The 6,933-nt window shown below is 46.1% G+C and overlaps 1 long non-coding RNA gene across 1 annotated transcript; it reads right to left on the reverse strand.

Moving 5' to 3' along the window:
* Positions 1-341: 341 nt before the first annotated feature.
* Positions 342-6,008, reverse strand: LOC141728155 (uncharacterized). Its single transcript, XR_012578942.1, has 3 exons — positions 4,409-6,008; positions 1,589-1,712; positions 342-688 (listed from the first exon to the last, which is right to left on the reverse strand). It is a non-coding gene; the product is annotated as an uncharacterized LOC141728155 (long non-coding RNA).
* Positions 6,009-6,933: the final 925 nt, after the last annotated feature.

A 6,933-nucleotide genomic window follows, 5' to 3' on the forward strand; every position in this document is an offset into this window, starting at 1 on the left:
TCACCTATCATACTGCTGGCTCCACAGGCAGCATGCCTCTCTGTAGAAAGACTTCTCTATTCATGGCTGATGGAGTTTACACCTCTCTCAAGGAGAAGGACACAGGAACAGGAGGCCCTCTAGATCCTGACATCTGACAGAAGAGAACTGTGCTTTGACAATAACAGCTACAGCAGCACTTCACAGGGTGGTTTAGGGTGGGGGGTTCAGACCCAGATATCTGAACGGCAGATGTTTAAAGTCATGGTAGATGAAGGTCAGCCTCAGTCTCCCATGAGATATGTTACCAAACTGCAAAAAAATCCCAAAAGTCACACCACAACCAAAACAACAAAAAACTTCACAGAGCAAACAATGAAAAATTAAAGGAAATTTAATTAACAAGATGGATCTTGTGAAAATTTGGAGAATCTCCGCATTTTCCAATACATTCATAGAACTCCATTCAAGACACAAAGGAATCAGTGACCTGCAACTCACCTGTACTTGTCTCTTCTCTTGCTGTGACTTCAGCTTGATAATACTGTGGAATTCTATTTTACTGATCTTCCCTTGAAGGGATCATTTGACTCCAAAGATCAAACCTGCTTCCCCACCAAAAAATAGACTCTGTATGGGGATCAATGTTCTTGTCCGGTTGATGAAACAGCCATCAGCTGGATCAGATTTGGGCTAATTTATTTTAATACTTTTGAAAAAGAAGAAAGAGAAAATGAGGAAAAATACTTTTGAAAAAGAGAAAGATCTCATAGATGTAAGTTGCTAATTAAAAAATTTTCTAATTAAAGTCAATTAGAACCTGACTGACCCATAATCATATTAAAATACTTACAGCAGAACCAAATTGTCCCTGCAAAAAGGAGATTTTGCTTTCCTGCATACAATTCATGGGGAGGACAGAGGAGAGTCGGGGGAAGCTTCCCACTGAGCTGATGTTTTCCTGGCATGATCCAAATAGGTGCATCTGGATAGCATAAAATCTGACAACGGAATTCATCTGTATAGGATTTCACCTGTCCGCAAATTCCACTGGATGGGGGATTTCACATGGGGAGCATCCCTCTCACTTACCATGTCACAAAATGACTGCCAAGTGACTATGGACAACTAACAGAGATTTGTCTCCTAAACACCCATCTATTATTTTTAGAATTATCTATTTGTCAGTTATTGAGCAAGCCTCCACAGCTTCATTCCACCCATCCTCCTAGACAAAAGGACCTTCACATCCCTGTCTTTCAGAAGCAGTAGGGCTACAAAAAGCCATGCCCTGTGCTAGTGTCATCTGCACTCTGAGACAGGAAACACCAGGCTGTAGCCTCTGCTTTAGTACTGGCCAGAATGGCACTCGTGATTTTAAATACATGTCAAAATATGCTTAAATTTAGGCTCTGAAGAGAAAGGGCAGGGTGCATCTTCTTTTCCTGGATAGCTAAACACCAGTCTACAGGAGAAGCAGGGCATGAACCAGGCTGGCTTAAACCCTAGGCTGATGTACTAAATGCAGGGCTGCCTTTTTCCTCTGCTGCTTACTTCAGTTTCTCCTTGTGTTGTTGCTATTCTAGTTACAGAGAAGGAAAAACAGTACCTGAAAATTTGCATCTGCATCAACATCAACCCAGCCTCCTTCTAGGGATCCATGTGCCCATATTCTTCATTTATCTTCATTTCACATTGTCGTTCCTGCCAGCTACATTGTCTCTGCCAAAATCCTTTGGGAAAGAGGAAGTGTCATGAGAACCACTGCAATTATAGATCCAAACCTACACCAGCTGGGTCAGTGCAGCCTCTTCAAAAACTTTTTTTGTGGCTAGGACCACATGTTCATATACATACATCTCTATTTTCATGCGTGTCTGTTTCTTTACTTCTCTTCATCAAGCAAAAGCCACCATGCTCTGCAAATTTACAACAGTTTGTGCCACCAAACTCTGGATCTTTGCAAAAATATGATGTTTGCAGCAGACTGAAAACAAGCTTGCTGTGTAAATGCTGACTTTGTGGCACAGGTGGATTTTGGAGCAGTGAACTCTGTGCAGGGAGATCACACAAAGCAATCCTCAGTAAGCCTGTGAAATTGCACTGATGGTAACACATACAAATGTGGTGGATAAGGTAAAGGGGATCCTGGTGAGCTGTAGGAAGAGCTGAGCTTTGACAAAGCATCATCACTGGGATGGCTGTAAGCAGCCACTTAAACCTTGGGTTTCTGCTGTTCCTTTCCAGGAGATCCAGATTGAAAAATAAACTATTCCCAAACTGTGTGTGTTTGACCCCACTGCCTACACAGGATTAACTGTATAGTTTAACTTTCAATCTACCACCCTATTCCTCTCCACATGGTCCCACTAACTGCTGCTCCAGGCTGGCAGAAAGGGCAGCTCAAAGGGTGAGAAATGCTGAAAGCCCTCATGCCTGTCCGTGCACAGGGACAGCCAAACAGCCCTGGGAAGACACAGCTCTGCTTTCTCCTTCTCCTGTGCCCACAGGAGCCTCACTGTGGGGACAAGGGTTGCAACAGAGAATGCAACAGGGACAGCTCACAACCTGAGCAGAGGCCAAATGGAGCCAGTGAGGCAGAAGCAAAGGCTGGGGAAAGCAGACCATGGATACTCCAGGGTCAGCCTGTTCCCCAAACCATCCACATCACCTAAGCAGTGAACAAACCTTGAGCTGGTTCTGGTCTGCTGACCTGGAACATCTCAGGGGCATTCTTCTGCAACTTGCTCTTGTGAGTATCCTGACTTTCTACTGCATTATGCAGGCTTGCTGTGCAAAACCCTCCTGGATTCCATGATATAATAGAAATTCAGGGATGAAAAAAAACCCAACTTCAATTCTTTCAAAAGGAGCCAGATCTTGATTTATGTCTTTCTGTCTCACCAGTGCTAGCTCAGTTGGGAGATTCAGGATTTCTGCAAAGAAAAGGTTGTTTTGAAACCTCCTGAACTTTTCTGAGCCAGAAGGTGGTCTGAACATAAGTCTTATTTTATTTTTTATTTTTTCGCTCTCATTTATTTGGTGCACTCAGTGACAATCCCCCAGTGAGCCATTTGCTAGCCAGCAGAAGCAGAGATTCAGTCTCTCTGCACCAGTGCAGGATACAAACAGCAGTATGTACCTGCCTAGAGGGCCAGGTCAGGGCAGGCTGGGGGGACCTGTCACAGCAAAAGCAATTTATCAGGCATGCAATGGCTTAAGGCTGCAGCAGCCTCACCTTTGCAATAACCTGTCCCCCTAGGAGTGCCCTGGGAGAGGAGCTGTGCTGTGCAGACTGCTGGACCTAGACCTGGCCTGTACAGACAGGCAGGCAAAGCAGGGCTAGAGCCATGGCAGAACACAAGCACTTTTTAGAGGCTGGTTTGCCCACCCATGCCAACCACTGCACTCTCCTGCTGTGTGAGAGGCTGGACTGAGTGTCCAGAGCACCTAAAAACATCCATATCCTTTCTCCCACACATTAGGCACTGCAAGTTATTTTCACAGCTGCTTTTTTTATTTTTCCCCTATTTCTCCTCTGCCTGTCACATCTGCCTTCTTTGTTCCACTTCTCCAAGACCTCACAGTGCACACTTGCAGGAGAAAGGCTGCTGTGCTCAGTGTTGCCTTCCTCATTTGCTGCTAAGCACGAGGAAGCCTCCCCCACAAGAAGCTTTCCTCAGGACACCCAGGCACTGCAGTAGATGTGCACAGAGTACATTCTGAGGCAGCAGTGGCTGTCCTTGTCTTGTCCTTACACTGCCCAGCCCCTCTCGGCCCCTGTGCAACATCCACACAGATGGTCCAGTCATTCCCATCATGCCCATAGAAACTTTGACTAATGGGACAACAGGCAGAATGTGCCTGTTACTGTCCCCTCATTCCCACAGCCCTCCCTCTCCCTGTCCCTGCCAGGCATAGGTGATGTGTGGTGGTGTGTGGTGGTGCCAGATGACCACTTTATATCCTCATGAGTCAAACCTTAGTATCCTTTAATATTTGCTCCCAGCATGTAAGCGGTGCCTCATGTTGTTTCCTTCTGCGACCTCAGTGTCCAATTCCTGTTCCCCTTGCTGCTTTACTCGCAGGAATGATACCATCTGTGGCAAGATAATACCCTCTATGAGCTTCTCAGTACATGTGGTCACTCTGATTCCTTCCACCAAAACCCCCCAGAACGAGGAGCAAGGTGCCATGAGTAACCCACAGTTTTAGCTAACACAAAAGCCTTTAACAGCAGCTCTTTTAAAACCTCAGGCTAATCCTATTAATGCCTAGCTGCAGATGCAAAGGGGTTGATACCTCCAGTCCCTTGCCTCCCACAGGCACAGAGGTGCACCTGGGGTGCTCATACCTGCACAGGCTAACACAGAAATGTTCTCCAGCACGCAGAGCTGTGCACACTGAACTCACCCCATGCAGCACTCACCCGCAGCTCTGCTCGGTGTTTTGCTGGGAGAGATAAGCTGCACATTCGTTGTTGTGGCGCAGAGAGAAAGCAGAGCTCGGGGTCTCCATCAGAGGCAGGCACAGGCTTTTCAGAGGAAGGCTTCAATGCATGACTCCGTGCCTCCGATCTTATCTCCCGTGTCCATTCGTCGTTAGCATCAATTGCCGGTTTGGTGGCATACCGATAGCAGGATGTGATCTCTGTTGTCTCCCTCCTATCCTCTGGGGTTAGGCACAGCTTTTTCTCATTACCTTTTTGTTGAAAAGTGTTTATCATGGCAGATAATCTGAGAGAAAGCTTCTTCTTGAAATCATTTGTCTTTTAGCCATAGGAGTAGGAAGTGTCTCACAGTTTCAGTCTCCCCTGTCATTTAAGAGAGTCATTCTTCTTTCTTATACTACTGTACTTCACACTGGCTGTCCAGCTCTAAACTGTGGTCTGTATCTTTCCATGTGTAGCCAAAAGAACCCCAATCACACTTGGCATAAGAATTTGGGGTGTAAGACAATCTATAGTTGGGGTCGAATTCCTCAGTTCAGGCTCCCTAACTGCCTGTTGCACTAAATTTTTCTTCACATGGAAGGTTTGGTGTTGGCAGCTGCAGGTGCCCTCAGTCCCAACAGTGGGTATCTGCTCCATCAGCAGCCTGGTTAAGGCAGCTGGCAGAGCTTTACAGAGGACAACACTGCTTTCGCTCAGATTTTGGTTTTGAACCTCCAGTGCTTTAAGAGCTGACTGGCTCAAATCAAGTGCCATGAAGTACTGCAGCTCTTTCTGTGTGTTGGTGAGAAGTGGGGAAGGAAAATTACTCTTTTCTATAGGTAATTTTATGGCTTCTCTTGCCATGTAGAGGAAAACGGTGAGATTAAGATTTTCTTTTTCTATCTGATGTGAAACCTGAAGATTTTTTTAATTGTAAGCTGGTGATGAAAAATTGAAACTTTTGTTCTTGTTTTTCCATTCCCCCATGGAATGGAAATCCCATTTCAGAATGTTGACATTTTTGATCAAAATAAATCTTCTTGATAATCTCAAAATCAAAGTATTTAGTTTTACAGAAGTAGCATGAAATAGTGCATTTGAAATTGTTGCAACAAACCAAATGTCCCCCTAACACAGCTACATCCAGAAATTGCTTCCCGGCCTGATTATGGCTCCAGGAACACAGTGAGACACAGGACTCACAGAAGCCCTGCTTTAAAATGACCAGACAAAACTCATTGCATCCCCATTGCCTTTGGGGTTTACAGGTCTTCCTTTCTGGGGGCCTGAATATATGTTGTATTGTGAGATCAGTGTGTGTCTAAGTTACTCCAAACGAGCTGCAGCTGCAGGGTCCTTAGTTGGGCAACAGCTGTAGCTCGTGAGGGTAACTGAGATAAATAGGGGTGGGTCAAGAGCCCAAGAGGAGCCCCTGAGAAGATAGAAGAAGAGCCCCGGCAGAGAGGGAAGAACAACGCTGCAGCCAAAGAGAGAGAGAAGGTATGGAATCCCCCGGACAGCCGAGAGCTGTGACAGCCTGAGAGCTGGGACTTTACGTGTATGGCAGCCAGAGAGCAAAGATTACAGCATTCCTTTGTACCTAGTGCAGAGCAGGAATGGGGGTGTTGGAGAGGCAGTCTGTGAAAGTGATGCGCCCTGTGGAAACACAGGCAGAAATCTGCTCAGAACAAATCTGCATTTTATCCTGGGGGAAAAAGGCATTTGTGAGGAACATTTTTCACACAGGTCTAGCATGCATGGCACTGTGGAGAGAAGAGGAGCAGGAGGGGTATCTCATGCAGATGCACCATTAGAGCATCCTGCTGTTGCTGCAATGACTCACTTGCTCTGTTACCTTTCAAATCCAGCCCCACTGGGTGCCCACGCCCAGCAGAGCAGACCCACAGGACCCCTCTCATGCAGGGCTCCACAGGCAGCCCCTGCTCCTGCATGCACATGTCAGTCAGAGCTCACACTGTGATAGCACAAACCCACACACAGGAGCCTCCAGGATTCTGATGCAGAAGTCAAGAGCAGGAGTAACACACCCTCCTAGCCCAATATTTATACACATAGTCTCACTCACCATGCTAAGGTGCATGCAGGACTTGCAACATATCTCCTTATGTTTTCTGAAATTTCCCTAAGACCAGACATGCTTACTCAGTGGTTTAATCACAAGCACACATAGCATTCAGCCCTGCCACTCACAAATCATCCCATCTCCCTTGGGAGAGTGGATCTGGCAGCCCTGTCTCCGCTGAGACAGAGGCTGCAGTTCGTGCCAGCAAGAAGAGAAATCCCGCCAAAACCTTGAGAACAGCCCTGGGCTCATTCACACTTTCTTCTGCTCCTGAGGGAAAAGAATAATAATAATAAAAAAACCCAAACCAGCTGTGAATTTATTGACTCTCCCTTAAGAATCTCGGTGCAGTAAATTCCACCTGCATGGCGCTGGCTAATTATGCATTTATTTAACTCCATTGCTGTGGTTTTTTTAATGATTCTCTGCTGTTGTTTGA

The sequence above is a fragment of the Zonotrichia albicollis genome, chromosome 2 (assembly GCF_047830755.1).
Source record: "Zonotrichia albicollis isolate bZonAlb1 chromosome 2, bZonAlb1.hap1, whole genome shotgun sequence".
Classification (NCBI taxonomy): Eukaryota; Metazoa; Chordata; class Aves; order Passeriformes; family Passerellidae; genus Zonotrichia; species Zonotrichia albicollis.